The 19,393-nt window shown below is 47.1% G+C and overlaps 1 protein-coding gene across 6 annotated transcripts in view; it reads left to right on the top strand.

The window, feature by feature from the left end:
- The window catches only part of WWOX (WW domain containing oxidoreductase), a 944,020-nt gene that overhangs the window by 498,681 nt on the left and 425,946 nt on the right, over nucleotides 1-19,393 (top strand). The window lies entirely within an intron of this gene.

Raw genomic sequence — 19,393 nt, 5'->3', positions numbered from 1 at the left:
AGTAGTTGACTTCAGGGTAGGGGGCATCAGTCATCCTTGTCCAGGTCAGTCTCCACTTCCGCCGGTTTGCGCGAGCATTCGGGTGGGCCACGTTGTACTGAGCTCTGGAGATGCCGGACTCCTCACCTAACGGAGCTTCTCTTTAGTCCCATCTGTGTTTTCGCCGGGCAGCCACATCTTCAAAAAAGAGGGAGCCAGGGAGTAATGCTGGCAGTACTGTCTTCATACAGTTGGAGCGTGGAAAAGCTCACCAGCGTGTGCTAGACACCCGGGAGCAACACACAAGCGTTAGCGTCTTATGCCAACATCCGTGGAAAGTACTTCACGGACTTCATTGGGGAATGTCCTCACTTTGACTTATATTCTGGGCTGTCCTTTGCCCCCAGCCTTACTGGGGACTTTTTTCTCGGTGACCTGCACGGTGACCTGGTCCACCCCTGAGATAGTGCCATTCCGCCTGCTTGAGACGCCACTGCTCGCCGCAGCAGGATGACTCGTCAGAGTTTCCATCCAGATTTTATGACCCTGGGAGGGACGGAGAGACCTATGAGGTCATCTCGTCCATCCTCAGCCAGGGTAGGATTGTTCCCTGATGGCGCAGTCAAGTGTTCGGTCCAGTCTCGTTTTAAATGACTCCAGCAGTGAGGCCCCGGGACCTCCCCTGGGAAGCTCTTCCGCAGCCTAATCACTCTGGCTCTGAGAGTTGTTCTGTGTGTGTGTGGCTGATATTCAGAGTCTGACACAGTAAAGCTGTAAAGTGCGGAGTCTGTTAAGGGTAGCTCTTCACCTAGGAATGATCTCATAACAGTCATTTTTTTTTTTTTTTTAATAAATCGTCATCCAGCATGAGGGTTAAGTGCAAGTTGCAACGAGACCTAGGGACTAGTTATTCCAAAAGTCAGGAACAGCCCCCAAAATGAGAATTAATGCTGAAGAGCTACGCCGTCCACTCCAGTAACTGCTGTGTGTACGTTATCATACTTCACATAGCGATACGCTGTTTGCTTATGTGGCGCTAAATGCGAAACAGAGAACCTCCTGCTGTTGACGGCTTTCACCCAAGTCCCTATCTTCCCTCTTTGAAGCCATTCTGATAGTTGTCGCTCATTCTGTTTGCCAAGAAATGAGATCTTGGCCCCAAGTCCTGCTCCCTTGGTGGGGGGAGGGGGAGTTCATCTGTGATCTTGGTCACTGCTGAGAGCCTGGCGGGGGTGGGGGTAATTATTGGCGAAGAAGGGATTTCAGGGCAGTGTTGAAGACAGAGGAGAGAACAAAAGGAAGGGGGAGAGCCAGGATGCGGAGAAGGAGGACGGAGAAGAGTAGAAACAGAAATTGGGAATTAGAAATAGAGATAGAAATACAGCAAAAGAAGGGAAGGAAAGATGGGGGGAGCAAATAAAGGGGACGAGACAAAGAGGGAAAGGAAAAGAAAGTGAAAATCAATTTGCGATGTGCAGACTGTGAGAAGACGTCCCTTTTCCGAGCGCCAGGCACTTCCTTGCCAGTTCACCTTCTGAGCCATTTCTTTGCCAGGGAACCCAGTTCCTGCAAAGCATGGTTTCCAGAGCAGCTCCTGGGAATTTGTTAGCAATGCAGATTCTCTGGCCCTGCCACAGACATCCAGAATCAGAAAAGTTGGAGAGGGGACCCGGCCATCTAGGTTTTCACAAGCCTTCAAGTGGATCCTGACACATTGGCCCAAGTTCGAGCACCACTGCTGTGGGACATCCTTCCAGGGATCAGGCTGTTTTCAAGAAACAGCCCGACAGTTGGAAGGCATTTGTATTTATAGGGGACCCCCCTACCCCCGTTCCAGGCCTTCCCCAGCTCTCCAACAGGCAGTAGCTGACCCATCAGAAACCATTATCTCTGGCCAGGAGACAGACTTCTGTTTTTTGAGATTCATCCAGGAAGGCAAAGTCCCTCTTGCCTGGACCCCACACAATGCCTGGTGGTAACAAACAGATTCCAGATCTGAGCAGCACGACCTGGGCCGCGCACATTCTGCAGAACGTCAGGATATGCACCCGAGTTCTTATGTTTCCCCAGCTGACACATGGAGGCCAACTAGAGAGTGAGGATCATTAAAGAGCTTATTTGCATCTCCGTTTTATCATTTAAAACACGTTTTCCAGCAAGAGTATTGGGGGGCATAAAAGGTTCTACACGTAGTAAGTGCCCAGATGAGCGCTGTTTCGTTTCCATCTGTTCACACTGTTCCCTTGCCTTTGCTCGGGAGATGATAGCACACCCAAGCTGCTTGAGGTAGCCATTGGAATTTTGAATCTGGCATGTCCTTGGCGTTCCGATTACATAATTATAATTAAAAATCAGAGTCCCCACGCCATGTCCCATTTTTTAGGTTAAAGCATTATATTTGTCAAAAGAGGAGAACGGAAAATGTAGAAGTCCTCCTTGGTGTTCAACACGGGCTACAGTGGCGTAAGGATTTGTTCTATTGCTCGCTGATAAATATTTATCATGGTTAAGTGAACCATCATTTGGAGACAGATACCGTTTTATGATGCAGCTTCTCAGGGCGTCCTAATTGTGACTCTGCCTTGCTGTTTTATGTTTTATCGGAATATGCAGGCATATACTTTATGAGGTGGGGTAATGAAGAGAGAGAGACCCCAATAAACGTATTTGCTAAGAGTAATGGTTATCTATAGCTCAGCAAGCCTTGGTTACCATAGCCTGCATTACACAATACAAGGCAAGCAGTTCATAGCTCAATTAGAGCTAACTTGCTTCATTTTTAGGCATTACGTTATTCTAAATTAACACTATATTTCATATTCTCCAGGTCTGACTATTAACCGGATTTTGGAACCTTCAGGGCTTATTATTTAGTAATCCCTGAAGCTCTCAAGCAGGCATTTCTAAATTCATATATTAGAACACATTAAGAATTCGCTGGAAAGGCGTGTTAACTAGTCACTTCCTTTCTTTTGCTAATTGTGCTAGCAGAAGTGAAAAAGAAACTGAGTTCAGATCTGGTATGACTCAGGTGAACCTGCTACCTGGCCTTCTGCTGACTGTTGCTTAGGGATTTTTTAAATTAGAAAACAAGTTTTGAAATCTCAGTAGCATGCCACAGAGCCAAAATCTAAGCACACAGACCAGGATTTTTTTTTTTTCCCTTGCTTTAAGATTTTCGCAGTAAGAATGCATTTAAATGGAAATTGGCCGGTGGGGGCAGTGACCAGGCATGCAGATGTTTTTGAAAATGGTGATTAGTTCACTCCTAGACAATCTCTGTTTCTTCTTGTTGCTTTATCTTCGTTCTTAGGTGATCATCAGAAGTAGGAAACTTATCTAAAAGCCTTAATTCATAAAGATGGTTCACGATGAGTCAGTGTATCCTTGCTATTCTCCTTACTTTTTTTTAAAGACAGAATCTGACACTCTGACTTTTCCATGCCCCCATTTCACTTCCTTCTATTTCTCCTCCGTTGTATCTAATCATTGTGTTTGGAGAGTCAAAGATTCTGCCTTCATCCCATAAACTTTAAACCCTGTCACCTACTTCTTTCTTCAATGAGGGAAGCTGCCTTCCCTCCCCTCTCCACTCCAAGTCCTCTTTTCTTCTGGCCCATGGTCCCTCAAGGAGGGGCAGTTCTCCATCCCCCCCATCCTCCCCACCGAATATCTGGGGGCGTTTTGGTAGCCAGGACTTGGGGAAGTACTAGGAGAGGATGTGTGTGCTACAGGGATCTAGTGGGTCAAGGCCAGGGTTGCTGCTGCTCAGCCCCCTACAACGGGCAGGACAGTCTCCCTGCCCCCTGCTCCCAATAATTATCCAGTCCTACAATCTCAATACTACCCCTCTTGAGAAACCCTCTTCTAGCCACGCCTGACCACTGGAAGGTTACCAACCTGTGCTTTGCACTGCTCACCTATCTGTTTGCCTTTGAATTTCCCTTTGCTTATTTTGCCTCATGCTGCCGGGTACGCGCAAGCACTTAAACATGTCGAAGGAGACTTTGCTGAGTCCCTAGTGTCCTGTGGCAGTATGTATCTACCCTCCCTTCTGTCCTAGGCAAAGACTGTCCTTGACCAAACTGTGGTTGGCTCCTCTGTGCACGCTTCTCAACTAGGCCTCGGCCTTGGCCCCATCCTTGCTAGGTCTCCAAAGCCCAGTCTTAGCAAGAATCCTGCTAAGTCCAGTTAGAGAGAACCCCTCCACTCTTGGTATCCGATCACCTTGTCCTACATTTAGTAAGAGTGCAGCCTCTCGCCCCTTTTGCTATGGTCTTGACCCTTATGGAAATGGTCCTAAATAAAGTCTCCCTTACCATTTTAACAGATGTCACAATAATTACTTTTTTAAAACGTTGCACCTGCTACACTGCGGACTCTTTCAGGATCGGGATCGTGCGTTGTCTGGGGCCAGATGCATAATACACATGGTGGTCATGTAAGAAATGTTTGTTGAAGGAAGACCTGAACGCATCAGGTGGAAATAGGACATGTACACCAGCGTGTTCATAGTCCCCAATTCAGAAAGATACCCCTGGCCCAGTTCTTTGTCTTCTCGCCTCCATCTAGGCAATTTCCAGCCACAGCCTGGACGCATGTATGAATAGACTTCTACCATTAAGTCCCTGAATTACTTAAAGCACTGCCAGCGAATCGGTCTACACCCTTCAGAACAGGTTGCATATGCGCACACTTCGAGAGTATCCATCAGCCTACCCAGGATGGCCTGATGTCGTCTCTTAACACCACATCAGTACTTGGGTATCTTCAGGTATCACAGGTGGCCGAAGCATTTGTGTTCAGGCTTCTGCAGGCATCGTCCGTTTGTAAAACCAGGCCCCAATCTATATGTCCAACGCCGTTCTAGACCCCCTTTGATAATCCTCACTGAGCAGACACACTCGATACATCCTCGCTAATGGGTTTTGACTTCATAAAATGTATTAATGACTTCTTTTTGAAAGTAAGAGTGCTTTGAATACAAGTCTATGTTGCTTTAGAAGTTCATAAAAGCAAAAGGGTAGCATTTCCCTGGGTGTTTGTACAATAGGGAAATAGACATGTGCACAGGGCCCGTGCTTCTATTGTGTGTGATTCCAGATTTCAGACTGCCTGATAGGATCAGACCCCTTTTGATTCTCAGTCCTGGCTGTCTGATTTCGTTGGATGCCTTCCTTGCAAATAGTCAAGAGTCTTGACTTAGAGAGTCAATCTTTAATTTGCAAATAGCTCTATCACGTGACAGTGTGATACCATCTTAATTTCATGCTTCTTAAACTAGAGTATGAGTATCTGTGTACTGGGTTTTGAAAAGCATCATTTTAGGGGCACCTGGGTGGCTCAGTGGGTTAAAGCCTCTGCCTTCGGCTCAGGTCATGATCCCAGGGTCCTGGGATTGAGCCCCGCATTGGGCTCTCTGCTCAGCAGGGAGCCTGCTTCCTCCTCTCTCTCTGCCTGCCTCTCTGCCTACTTGTGATCTCTGTCTGTCAAATAAATAAAACCTTTAAAAAAAAAGAAAAGAAAAGAAAAGAAAAGCATCATCTTATTCCTTGTAACAACCCTGCAGGAGGGAGTTGTCATTCACTCCCGGTTTTTAGACAAGGAAACCTTTGTGTTAAGTAGAGGGTATGGTTGAACTTGGGCCCTGGACTTTATTCCAAAAAGGCTTTCAGTGTTCCACTTCTCCACCCTGCTCTCAGTCGTGATCAGTGGAAGAGAAGCAACAGTTTTGACCTTCTAGGAATTTTTGAACTTGAAAGACTCTCTTGACATGGAGAAACCATGGCTTCCTTGGCTGTAGTACTCACCAGAAGTGTACATTCCCTTTAAAGAGGTTTGTTTTCATCAATTCTCTGATTCATAAGGAAGCACGACCAAGCCATACCCGCTGGAAAGTGGCTCCCATCTGGCTGACATCTGGTCATTAAGAATTCCTGCCTTTGGGTTCTAAGACATCTAACAAACTCTTACAGGTAACACCTGTAGCTTTATGGCCATTCCTCTCCAACGACAAGGACCATATTCCTGAATCCCTCACCATGGTGTTTATTAAACTTTCCATTGAGGACATAATGGGTCGAGGGACTAAGGTCCCTAGCGGAGCCCCATAAATATGTTATTTATGATCCCTGTGAAATAAGAAGACCATCTTAATTTCATGCTTCTTAAACTAGGGTATGAGTATCCCCAGTTTTTCCTGGTGGAGCGCCAGTGGCAAAGTTTATTGGAAGTCACAGGAAATCAAAGCACATTTTCTTAAAGAATCAACCTCTTTGGTGACTAGACCATATTGTTTAGAGCAAAATGGGCATGAATATTATCTAGTAGGATGCCTCTTTTTTGCATGATTTTTTAATGATAGAATATGAGTCTTTAAACACACTTCTACCCCTGGACAATCTTCTCAGCTATGAGAGATCTGCCCATGGAAGGATTTGAAAGCCCAGCCATATGGACATCATATTATTCATTTTATTTGCTATCCAGAGCTCACCAATAACCTGTGAGATCTCTCTCCTCCGAACTTCTGCAAGATGCTTGCGGATGTGCATTGCTTTGTTGCAGGTAACGTGCGTGTTGTTAAGCAATTATTTGCCCCCCTCTTGGGTCCTTAACTCAGACGTTGACTGCCCTACAGGTTTTGTGGTTGGGCATTGTTGACCACCTCCTTTTTTTAACCACGATTCTAGAGACCCTCCCACCCAGCCATATATATGCACCCTTCCCTACACCGCAAGGGTATACCTCTATATTCCTGTTATTTTCACCTCCGTTTCCTTTATCATTTCCAAGCTCAAATGATGTTGCCCCTGTGGGGTCATCTGACAGTGTCTAGAGACATCTTTGGTTGTCACTCCAGGGTTGGGGTGCGGGGCACGGCCACAGGCGTCTAGTAGGTGAGGGGGGCAGGAATCCTACTGAATGTCCTGTGATGGTCAGCTCTACTCCCAACAAAGAATTAGCCAGTTCCAAATGCTAATAGCGTTGAGGTTGAGAAATACTGATTTGGGAGAAGACAGGATTTCATTCTTTTCTTCACTGCTGCAAATTCTTAGACAAGCTGTGAATACCCTTTCTCTCTTTAGTCTAAAACTGTGGTTTAAGGTGCGCAGTTAAATCATGTGATATCAGAACCAGTCAGTGGAGTGCACTGATTTGAGAAATTTACTCTTCCTAGCTGGCTGGGAGGCAACCCTACATAAAAACATCAGGATTGAAAGACGGTTTAGAAATGGGAAGTTCACGGGTTAGGGCCGGGGTCAAGGGGATCTCCTAGGGGACCTGGAGTGAGCGTGATCCCGTGTTCACGCTGCAGCCTGAGTCTCGAGCGCTTTCGCACGCAGCGTCCGACGAGAGCCCCGTCTTTAGCGTGTCTTTCTTCCCTCTTCACAAACAATACCCCTCACTTTGTCAAGGGAGTAGCAGCCTGCACTGAGAAATGTTAGCCCATACGTCAGTCTCACTTTCGGTAGCTTTGCTCCTGCAACCATTTGAAATTCAGTGCAAACCCATAAATTCCACTTTGCTTCTGTAGCAGCCTGCATGGTGTGTACACTGAGCATTAGAAAACCAGTAAATCCAGCCCATTTATTCACATTAGCCAGCAAAGGCATCCTGCATGCCCACGTAAGTACTGGAAATTACTGACATGGCCTTCTAGACCATGAAAAGATGGAAGCATATGGCAGAATTCATATGTGAACAGATTGCTTTTTCTCATAAGAACGTTTTATTAGAATATCAACTATTATAGCTTACTGAAGGTACTCTTCCTGCTCTTGATTTAAGCCCCGAGTCACCCAGCACACTTTTTTTTTTCCCACTGCATTCTGCTATGTATCTCACACCTACTCCTTGCTGTTTCTAAATGGCCTACTTAAACCTTGAGGTGGGTCCTTCAGTTTCCCATAAATTAATAACACATTTGTGAATATTTTCCAGCCAATTTTAGAACCCCCGGTCTGTTCCAACACCAGGACCGTAAAAACGGGGGGATAGATAAAGCAAGCTTCTTCTTTCAAATGCTCTTCCAATACGGAGTAAAATATGATTAATCTGGACTGCGAGCTGCTTTCATTTACCGTGTCGCTGCTCATGGGATTTCAGGCACAAAGGTTTCATAAATTCCAAATGAAATATGAACATTTGTTGTCAAAATACTGTTAAGGTATGAAAGCCCCGCTAGTACTACTTCCTTTTATTATTATTATTTTTATAATGTTTATATCCACAGGCATTTCCATGTTCTGAGTTCTGGGGAGCAACACTCCCCCTCCTCCCTCTCTCCCCCTTTCCTTTTTAATTCTCTCTGGTGCCTCTCCCTTGTTTTACAAGCAGGACGCAGGAAATCAGTCAGTGAGCGGTTTTCTCAATGAGCGCGTCCATCTTGCCAAAGCTGCTGCGTCTCTGCTCTGATCAGGGGGCACGTCAGTGCCCTTGTTTGCGAGGAGAGCGCCTTGTCTTTCCTGACAGAGGTAGGTCAGGAGGGGTTTAGCTGAATTCATCAGATAGGAGCATTCAGGTCCCACCTGTGAGGCTGTGGCCTGCCAAAGACGGTTCAGGTGGCTGGATTGGCCACAGCAGAGCCACGCTGCAAAGGCAGAGTTTGTGGAGAGCAGCCAAGGTCATGGCTGGAAAGAAAAGAATGTATCCCAGATTGGAGAGGCAATACACGGGTGGATCAAAGAAACAAGGGCAAGGGTGGTTAGCTAAGAGAATTAAGGGCCAGACTGAAACCGTGGCAAAAATTCAATTAAGTTAAGTAAAATAGTAAAGTAAAACAAAGTGCCAGGTGTTTGAATGACCCATGAGTATGCACTGGACATGCGGTAGAAGGCAGGTGTGGCCCCCTGAAGGTGCTCCACTGAGTTAGACCTGGGGGCCTTAAAGTGGGGTCCCTGGGCCGGCAGCTCTGCCATCACTTGTCACGTGTAGATGCAGAATTCTTGAGCCCCGCCCCGGACCTGGAGCTGCTGAATCAGAATCTCTGGGATGGGGCCTGCAGTCTGTTTTCAGAAGCTCTCCAAGTGATTCTGATGGTGGTCAAGCCGGAGATGTGGCAGGGCAGGTGGGAAACACAGGAGAGACTCCCTACACTGGGCATGGGTATCAGAACTATGGTGCCACTGCCTGGGGGCTGCACTGCATCCTTTGGACAAGTCTCTGTGTGCCTGGCAACTCCCCCCACAAAGGAGTTAGTGATGCCGGCCTTTCTGACCTTTCAGGATTTTTCTAGAATGGTAGTAGTTCTGGTGACAGCAGCTAGGATCCATGTGACCATTACTGTGTACCTGGCAGCATGCTAAGCACTCATTTCAGACACTTCGTGTTTTGATCCCAACAATAACCCATGAAGCAGGTATGATGATCACCCTTGCTTAGTGTTGAGGAAACTGAGAGGTCTAGTGATTTGCCTAAGGCAGTGCTACTGGCAGGCAGGAATCACTCCACTCAGAGCTCTGGTTAGCCACTGAGTTGCTACATTATTTCACTACATCAAGAGACACAGTATACTTGAAAGGGCTTTATAGATTATTAAGGCTACATGAAATAACAAAGTGGTTTGGTAGAATATATATATTCATATGTGATATATGATATCTATTAATACATATATTTAACTTTATATAAAACACTGATTTAATATATAATGCATATATAAAATATTTATTTTATATAAAAATACATTTTTAATTGCATCTCACATTGCCATTTGTCCTTGATGTTTGTCTTATATGGGATTCCTTGGCCAAGGCCAATCCCGTTTATGAGACAGATTCACACCCTGAATCGGGTCCGGACTCAGGCACTGGTAGCAACGAAGACCCAGGTCTGATTCTTGAGTGCTTTCACTGAGGTTTACTACTGACCAGCAGAGGGAAGACGCGATACAGGATCCAGGTTATTAATAGGGTTTTTTGGTGGCTTCTAAGGTGGCCTTTGTGAGGAGAAGATGGTGTTTACCTAGGTTTTTAAAATTAAAATTCATTTCAGGATGCCTGGGTGTCTTAGTCGGTTAAGCATCTGCCTTTGGCTAAGGTCATGATCCCAGGGTCCTGGGATGGAGCTCCACACGTCGAGCTCCCCGCTCCACACGTCGAGGTCCCCGCTCCACAGGGAGTCGTCTTCTCCCTCTGCCTGCCGCTCCCCCTGCTTGTGATCTCTCTCTCTGACAAATCCATAAATAAAATCTTTTTAAAAATTAAATTAAAATACATTTCCTTCACTTTAAATTTCAAATCCTAGCTCTTCTTCAGGCCTTTTAGTTCATCTTCACAATTCTCACTATTTGCTTGTAAGCCCGAGAAATTTTAGCCACCATGTTTGAGCTCTAGAATAATGTTTCAGCTCATTTATGAATTTAGATAAGGATCTTAAAAATATTAAGCTGCATTTAGGAATTTACTATTTTGATTTCCTTTTCAAGTGCTCTTAAAGGCAAGCTTCCCAAGAATGTAAGTGATCTGTGTATATCTCATCCATTTGATTGCAAACATGATAAATCTGAAGTTTTCTGAACGTCTGATGCTTTTATAAATGTAGTCATACTTCACCTTATCATCACAATTCTGTAGCAATTACCATGTGCATGTTTAGAACAGAAACTTATAAGGCTGATGTCTACCCCTAGAATAAGTGTTGGCAGACACTTTCGGTAAAGGGCCAGATAGTAAGTATTTCCATCTTTGCAGTTCAGATGGTCTCTGTCGCAATTACTCAAGTACCCCTTTGTCTGAAAGCAGCCACAGATACTATTTACATGAATGGCTCTGGCTGTGTTCCAATAAAACTTTATTCACAAAAACAGTGGTGGTGCATATTTGGCCCAAAGGCCTTAGTTTGTCAACCTCTGCTCTTAAGGGCCAAATTAAATAACATTACAAATCCATAATATACCACGTATCTGAAGCTGTGTCAATATGACAGCATATTTCTCTTGTTCTGGTTATGTCACTGTTTTCATGTTTAGTTCTAAGATAGAACATTACTTTTTATGTTTGATTCAAATGCTGCCTGTCCGGGTTTGGACTTCATCTCTTCCATATCTAGCTGGGTGGCCTTGGGCAAGTAACTTAACCTCTCTATGCTTATTCTGCTCATCTTTGAGAGGGGATCATGATAGCACTTATCTCACAGGACGGTTGTGAGAACAGCATGCATGATTCTCTGTTAGCTTTTCTGTGGTTAAATAATGTCTGTGCATTAAAGAATTATGGTGTTATACCAAGCAATGTTGGGGTTCCCTTGGCATGTAATTTTGAGGACTGCCATCTCAGCATACTGAGATCTTAACAACTGGGAGACTCCTGGCTGAGATGTGAACTGGTTTCCCATGGACTCCTGGGCTTCTAGGACAATGCCTCTTTATGATTATCGATGTTTCTATTTCTTAAAGAGGACAGATCACTATTATCTCTGCTCCCAGACATCCACACCTTCCACCAGATGGCACCTTACTTAATTGAGGTTTGCCTTTCTTTGGGCTTTTCCATGTAATTGTCTTCAGCCAACTTTAAATCACCCTTGAACTTGATGGAATTCGGTGCTCTGTTCACCCGTGTTCTGTCTCTCCAGACCACAGAATGATGCGGGCTGTCTCTCGTGGGGTTGTCTGACTTGCATTCAGTCACATCTTCTAAGCCAGTGGCTCTCAGTTAAGGATGGTACTTCAGCCCAAGCTGACCAAGGCTCTCTGCACCTTGGGGAGCAGAGGTGACTACGGGACAGGATGGCGAGCATCCTGCCGTGTATGGCTCATCCTGTGCGACCAACAGGTGGCCTTCCTCAAGATGGCGGCAGCACCCCTGCTGAGAATCACTGTCTTAGGCTCAGCTTTCTGGACACACTAGGAGATGCACCAGCGACTCTCACAGAAGCATGCCCAAATTCTGGTCAGTGCAGCAGGCACCAGGCCCCAGGGGCCAGGAAACCACGAGCCTGGGGGAGGGACCACACCAACACTCTTGTGTCCCTTTGACAGAACCATCCCTTAGTGTGCCACCAGGTTAGCTTGTGGCATTTACGGGTGTTCCGTGGGCCTGACCACAGACACCTCACAGTCACCCTGGCCGCAGCCTCAAGAGCCGGGACTTGGAGAAGGGCCCTTCACTAGCAGGGTACTTGGCACAGAGCGGGTGCTTAATGAATATTTATTGGATAATTTCCAGTTAATGGAAGAAAGCTAAGCAGCACAGCACCCAGAGGATTGAAGTTTATTAAAAATCGACCCAAAGGACTATGGTGAAAAGAATCTCAAAAAGCAGGGGCAGGGGATTGATATTTATTAAGGGCCTTAAACAGATGCCACCTAGAAAGTAAGTGACATGGGAAGAACATGGCCTAGAGCCAGCCTGCCTGGGTTGGAATCCAGACTCTGCCATGTACAGCTGTGTGGCCTTGGGCAAATGATTCAGCCTCTCTGTGCCTAATCTCTTCCTCTTCAAAGTGGGGATAATGCTAGTACTCAGCTCTCAGGTGACAGAGGGAAGGAAACATACAGTGATCTATAAAGCACTCTACGTAGGGTCTGGCATGTGATGAGCCCCCACAGCGGTTTGCCGTGATTATTTGGTTACCTTTCTTGGTAGTCTCCCCCGGTCACCCCCCGTCTGACAAAGGATGAAGCTGAAGGTCTGATGGCTCTATGGCAGGTGGCAGCTCCAGGATTTGCCCTCAGGTCCACTGCCTCTCATTCCTTCTCCACCCCTCCACACCCCCCGCATCTCCCCCCACCTGCCTCATTCTTTCCTCTCTTCCCCTTGAGGGGCTTGGGCACCCAGAGGAGGAGAAGGCCTTGGAGAGAACACACAAAGCTCATGTGTCTGAACCACATCATAAACCAGGAATTAGGTCAAGGCTCTCAGGACCTGGTTAAGCCACATGGGCTGTGGGGCATGGGATGTGACGTGAGCTACAGCTTGAGCTCCTCTCCGTGGTGGCTCCACCCCTAGTGTATGGAGTGGGAGGGGAAGGCCCAGGAACAGAGCGCAGAGGGAGAAATGGCCAACAGCACTTCCTGACCACTGAGAGCTGGTCGGGGAGCAAGTGACATGATTTCTTCTCTAGGTGGAAAGCCAGAGGTAAGAAAGAAGAGGGCTTGAGAACATCAGGGAGGCAAAGATGAGGGCGCAGATGTGCTGTGGACACATTTTCAGAGCGTATTTAGAGCTTGTCGTGTTCTCTGGGGTCAGGGGAGACTCCTCTTTAGAGCTCTTGCCTTCTTCGGTCCCATTTTCATCCCACCACTCACTGCGGGAGAAAGGGACCAGAGTGGGGTTCCTTGAGACCACGTGCCTTGGCAGCGCTCCCCCTTTCCCACCACCCCCACCTGCTGGAGTCTGGGGTTTCAGGAGCAAATACCTGCCCCAAAGCTTCTCTTGTAAGTCTACGTAGTACTTTCTTCTCCCTACCGAAGGGGATCAGTCTAAAAGGCAAGCCTCCGGAACTCTCAGATCTTGCAGTGGTTAGTGGGATCACAGTGGGCTCCCCCGAGGACCAGGCATTAGGCTGAGGGCTGGAGGGACCTTAGAGGGAAATCAAGAACCCAGAGGGAGGAGGGAACAGCAAGGGAGGAGGGAGGACATCAGTGTCCATTTGCTCTTTCTTCCCTTCCCTCCTTCTCCCCCCCCCCACCTCCAGACAAGAGCCTCTTTCTCTGTTTCATAAGGACCCTCAGTCACCCAGACAGCCGTTCCCCATGTTTGCATCCTGTCCTGATTTCTGCTTCTTCTCTAACTCTCCTGTGAAAATTGCTAACACGGTAGAAGTTAGAATCTCCATGAAGGAGGTTAAAAAGCCCCAGAAACCCAAAATGCTTGAATTTGGGGGAATGGGAAAAACAAAACAAAACATGTTTCCAACTATTCCAGTGACTTTGACCTAAAGGGAAGGAATTTGCCTTATTATTTTTTTTTTCTTTAATGCTCTGAGTTTCTGCCACAGTTGTGGACAAAGAGGTGGGTATAACAGAATATTCCTCACACGTGTGACCACAACCATAGTCAGTCTCAGTGGAACAGGACTTGGGCTTGCAGACTTGTTTCATTTTTTTTTTAATTGTGTTAAAATATACATACCATAAAATTTACCATTTCTAAGAGTGTAATTCAGTGGCATCGAGTGCCTTCTCGTGGTGCGACCATCAAAATTAACCATCTGAACTTGATTCTTTAGTCTCCCAGTCATGGGGGTCTGTCCTTAGGTCGTGATCATGGAAAGGGGCAGTTAGAGATTTTTCTTTCCAACCACCAGCAGTTGGGTTGCCCTCACACCTCTCTGAGCCTTAGTTTCTGTCTCTAAAATGGGAACTGTGCTCCCCACCGTGAGGCTGGATGGTTTGAACTTGATGAGATCACAGGGTGGGGGGAGGGGCTCTTGCTCACCTCTAGAACTTACTGGTTCATCTTGAGATGGTAGCACGTGACCATTGGTCTGCCTGTTCAAGACCTTCAGCTGTTCTAACTGGACATGTGCCACGTGTCCTACATGTGCCACGGAGGACTCTAGCCTGTGTGAGTGCTGTGCAGCCACCCGCCCTTGCTCAGGGACCCGTCAGGCATCAACAGCTTGGTGTGAGCAGCCCTGCCACTTGGTATCTGTGGCCGCTCTGTCCGTACAGTTTACAAAACCCTAATCCACAAAAGCTGTTTGAAATTTCCATTAGGAGATTTGCACAAGTGGTTAAAATTAGTCATGCATTCTTGGTCTAAACTGCAGGAAGAGTATCTTTACTGTGAAAATGATTATGACAATGTTAAAACTGTGTAATCGTAAGCAGACAGTTTTCCGAGCTGCCGGGTGAGTTCTGGAAATGCTCTATTTATTTTCTCCCTATTGACTCCTTTCTTTCAGGCAAGACTGCCTGCGCGTTGCCTTGGAAAACCACCGAAGCCGAGCATTTCCAAAGCACTGACATCGCCCGGCTTCATGTGTGAGCCAGGCGAAGTCTTTTATTTCATTTTTTTTTAATTGCCCCTTCTTCCTCAAAAATAGGAAGTGCATTAGGTTTTGAGAGGGAGCCTTAAAAACATAGCATCCCTGGTTCTCTTGATCTACAACCGGTTAACATTTCCAGAAGTACAACAACCGCTCCCGAGGTGAGGGCAGAGGCAGTGACTTCTTGAGTGCTGAAAATCAGCCGCCCGATTCCCTTAGTTGCTTCTTTCCTTTCGGTGCAGCAGTGTTTTTAGTGTTAGAGAAAAGTCTGTGATTTCTTTGATATTAAGAAGCCAGCCACTTACATTTTCCAAAGCCATTTGCATTCCGTCTGACGGCCGCTAAAACTGTTTCGGGGTTTTTCATCTGCGAGGTTTTCTCTATGCATATTGTTTACATTTATCAAATGCTGTTTTGCCCAGTACTTCATATTCATTGTAGCCTCCGGACCGAGCTGACAACACGGTCTGTAAGAAAAACAAAACAAAACAAAGCAAAAAGAGTCAAAGGGTCTTCCTTTGAGAGGATGGGAAAATAAGGAAAAGCAAATGTGTCCGTAAAAAACCAGCAGTGTCCCGAATGAAGCCTCTATCTTTGTTCTGTCCCTAGTTTGTCAGCTGCCAGTCAAGCTCTCCTCCCCCTTCCCGGCTCTCTAAGCTAACGTGAGAACCTGGCTCTGGCTCCCCTCTTAGCCTACAGTTGTGCAGCCTAAAAATATGGGAGGATTCCGTGAAATAAATACTTAAAGTGACAGCAAAAGACTGGAAAAAGCTGATATTGCTTGGGATCCCCAAACGAAGAAGTGTAATATTTTTTGCTTTCTGGCTCCTAGTTCTTCGCATTTGGTGACTTTGCTCAATGCCATATATACCACCAGATTATACTGCTGCTGTGTGCACTTTCGTTAAAAACAAGAACAAGAATGAAACAAAAAACCCTATTCCTGCAATTCCTGTATGTTATCACCAGGTGGTGGTAGTGTATCTTCTTAAGGAGCATGACCTGCTAGGAATAGGCATTCATTTATCTTTCCTAAATCACATTTACGGAGTGTGGAGGATGGTGTAGATGCCGTGCATATAGCAATGAGTAAGACAGGTTTATAGTCTCAGGAAGCTGACCACACCATGACATATACTCTGTAGTCAGAGATGGTAGTTTTTTCAAAAATTCAAGTATGAATTTTCCCACATTTGATCACAAACACAATCCCACCTTGTTTATCAAAATGCATTTTTATTGGGGCACCTGAGCGGCTTAGTGGGCTAAAGCCTCTGCCTTTGGCTCAGGTCATGATCTCAGGGTCCTGGGATGGAGCCCTGCACTGTGCTCTCTGCTCAGCAGGGAGCCTGCTTCCCGCTCTCTCTCTCTCTGCCTGCCTCTCTGTCTACTTGTGATCTCTGTCAAATAAATAAATAAAATCTTAAAATTTTTTTTTATTTAAAACATTCCCACTGATAAGCCCCACGTTTCATAAAGTCCCATAATAATGTAGTAAGATTATCAGAAGAGAAAATTCTTTGATATAGATGTGTACTGTTTTCGACTCACTTTTGCCTCCTTGGACCCCCTCTTCTTTCTCAGACCATCAGGGTGGCTTTTTGAACCGTAACTTGCACACGCACGCGCATCCTGACACGGGCTGAGTATTTCCGTCCCGAGCCAGGCTAAAACCCGAGCCGCGGTCTGTCTCCGCCCGTGGCTTAGGTGTTTTCTCCAAGAATCTTCTGTCGGGGGCATCCCGAGTCTGTCACTATTTCATCTCAGTTTCTCCTTCTCTAGAGTCCAGGGCTCTCTGTGGCTGTCTCTGGGTCCTAACCCTTTTCTCTTGCAGTCACTTCCTTTCTCTTTCCCAGCCTCCGCATTTGTCAGCTAGAAAGAAGCAGACGGCAGGAGCAGGAGAAAGGCATGTCTCCAAGCGTGTCTCTGCCTCAGCGCCGGGTCCCACATCTCCCAAACTCCAGGTCCTCCCAGTCACGGAACCGTGGACCGTCTGGGCCACCAGAGGGCACGTCCTTTCTCCAGCCTGAGGTGCCCCCTGTGGCTGGTGCTCTCGCTCAGTACCGATGGGGTCGTCCGCCTTCTCTGGGTCCCCCTTCCTGCGGACTGGGGTACAGGCTGCCTTTGGAGGTGACTCCGTCGGCCGCGCAGTGGCCCAAGGAGACCACCTCCCATGCCAGCCATCGGATGTTTCAAGAGAAACGTCTGTCCTTTCATGAACAAACTGTTTGTACAATTGACATCCTGGGTTGTCGGGAACGCCGTGCCGCGGTGTTGATTCTGATCATTCAAGTCTCAGTGTGAAGCGGTTTCTTGCACGCTCCTTTCCCTCCTCCCACCCCTCACCGCACTCAGAATATTACTTGTCTGAGAACAAAAGCATTTCTCTGAATGTCTTAAAAAGCTACCACAGTCAGACTTCACCTGCATGCAAAAAACTTTTTTTTTTTTTTTTTTTTTTTTTTTGCCCAGGATTTGTGTAAAACCCCCAGATATGCGACAGCACGTGTGCAGTGGACGAAGCACGGGCGATGGGCGTGTGTCCGTGCGCCCTCCCCCGCAGTGCGGCGTCTCCGTGCGCGCACGCACCAGCCGCACCGGGCGTCTGCGGCGGCTTCTCGCTGCGGCTGCCCCCTCGGCTCCTTGGGAAGGTTGGGCGTTAGAAGGGTCTGGGAATCCCCGCTCTCCTCCGCCGGGTCAGGGGCCGTCTGGGGAACGAGCGCTAGGGATGTCCAAGGTCGGTGGCGTTCGGGCCTCGCGCGTGGGAGGGCGTCTCCCCCGTCTTCTGCACGGGGCGCTCTCTCATCCCTGGTGACCGAGAAGTGCCGCGTGGAAGGAGCTACGAGTTCACCGGTCGGTGTGTTCTCCCACATTTTGCAAGCAGTCACTTCACACCGATGCACGTGCCAGGAAAGGGGGCGGCGAGATCGTGCTTTACGCGTATGACGCTTTCCATGTCTGATCGCACACGACCCAGTCAGCCAGGCCTGGTTACGCCTGCTGCGTCCCCGGAAGTTCACGGAGATTGCGCATGTTGCTGGAGAGTGCGCGCCCAGGGGCCGCTGAAGCCGCGCTTGATACCAGGATGGTCTAAACGGTGGAAATGCTCCGGATGTGTCAACATTTTCCGTTCTGAAGCCTGTAACTTCTCCAGATTCTAATCAAGATTCTAATCACCATCTCAAAGAGGAGGAGAGCATAACGGGTATAGGCCTCGTTTATTCTCAGCAGCTTCTGTGTGGGAACATGGGGCGCCTCTCATTGGGAAACAGACCCCCACTTCAGACTTCAGGAGTTGGAGACCATCCTTGGAAAGGCCATTCTCCTCAGAAACGTGCCATCTGTGGTTTTGATGGGGAAATACCTCTTTACCCGGCTGTCTGCCGCCAACCTCGGCACAGAAGCATGGAGGAGGCTCTCGCTCCCTCCCGGTGAGACGGAGGACACCCTGGCCCTCCCTGTGAAGGGAAGCCTTAGGCAAAGATTCTTCCCTCCACATCTGGGATCAGGCTCCAGGGCCTTCTACAAAACCAGTGGTACATTAGGCTGTTTCTAGTCTATATGTATATATTTTTTAATTTTTTAAATTTTTTATAAACATATATTTTTAGCCCCAGGGGTACAGGTCTGTGAATGCCAGGTTTACACACTTCACAGCACTCACCATAGCACATTCCCTCCCCAATGGCCATAACCCCACCCCCCTTTCCTGACACCCCCCCCCCCCCCCCCCCCCCCGTCCCCCAGCAACCCTCAGTTTGTTTTGTGAGATTAAGAGTCTCTTATGGTTTGTCTTCCTCCCAATCCCATCTTGTTTCATTTACTCTTCTCCTACCCCCCAAACCCCCCACGTTGCATCTCCACTTCCTCATATCAGGGAGATCATATGATAGTTATCTTTCTCTGATTGACTTATTTCACTCAGCATGATACCCTCTAGTTCCATCCACGTCGTCGCAAATGGCAAGATTTCATTTCTTTTGATGGCTGCATAGTATTCCATTGTGTATATATACCACATCTTCTTTATCCATTCGTCTGTTGATGGACATCTAGGTTCTTTCCATAGTTTGGCTATTGTGGACGTTGCTGCTATAAACATTCAGGTGCACGTGCCCCTTTGGATCACTACGTTTGTATCTTTAGGGTAAATACCCAGTAGTGCAATTGCTGTGTCGTAAGGTAGCTCTGTTTTCAACTGTTTGAGGAACCTCCATGCTATTTTCCAGAGTGGTTGCACCAGCTTGCATTCCCACCAACAGTGTAGGAGGGTTCCCCTTTCTCCGCATCCTCGCCAGCATCTGTCATTTCCTGACTTGTTAATTTTAGCCATTCTGACTGGTGTGAGGTGATATCTCATTGTGGTTGTGATTTGTATTTCCCTGATTAGGCTGTTTCTAGTCTCAAACAATAAATGGACAAGAAGAAAGAAGCGGAAAAAGAATGATACTTTGCAGCTTACAAGTCATGTTCACAT

This window comes from Lutra lutra, chromosome 17 (assembly GCF_902655055.1).
Source record: "Lutra lutra chromosome 17, mLutLut1.2, whole genome shotgun sequence".
Classification (NCBI taxonomy): domain Eukaryota; kingdom Metazoa; phylum Chordata; class Mammalia; order Carnivora; family Mustelidae; genus Lutra; species Lutra lutra.
Note: the sequence above shows the minus strand (reverse complement) of the source record. Positions and strands in the feature narration are given on the sequence as shown.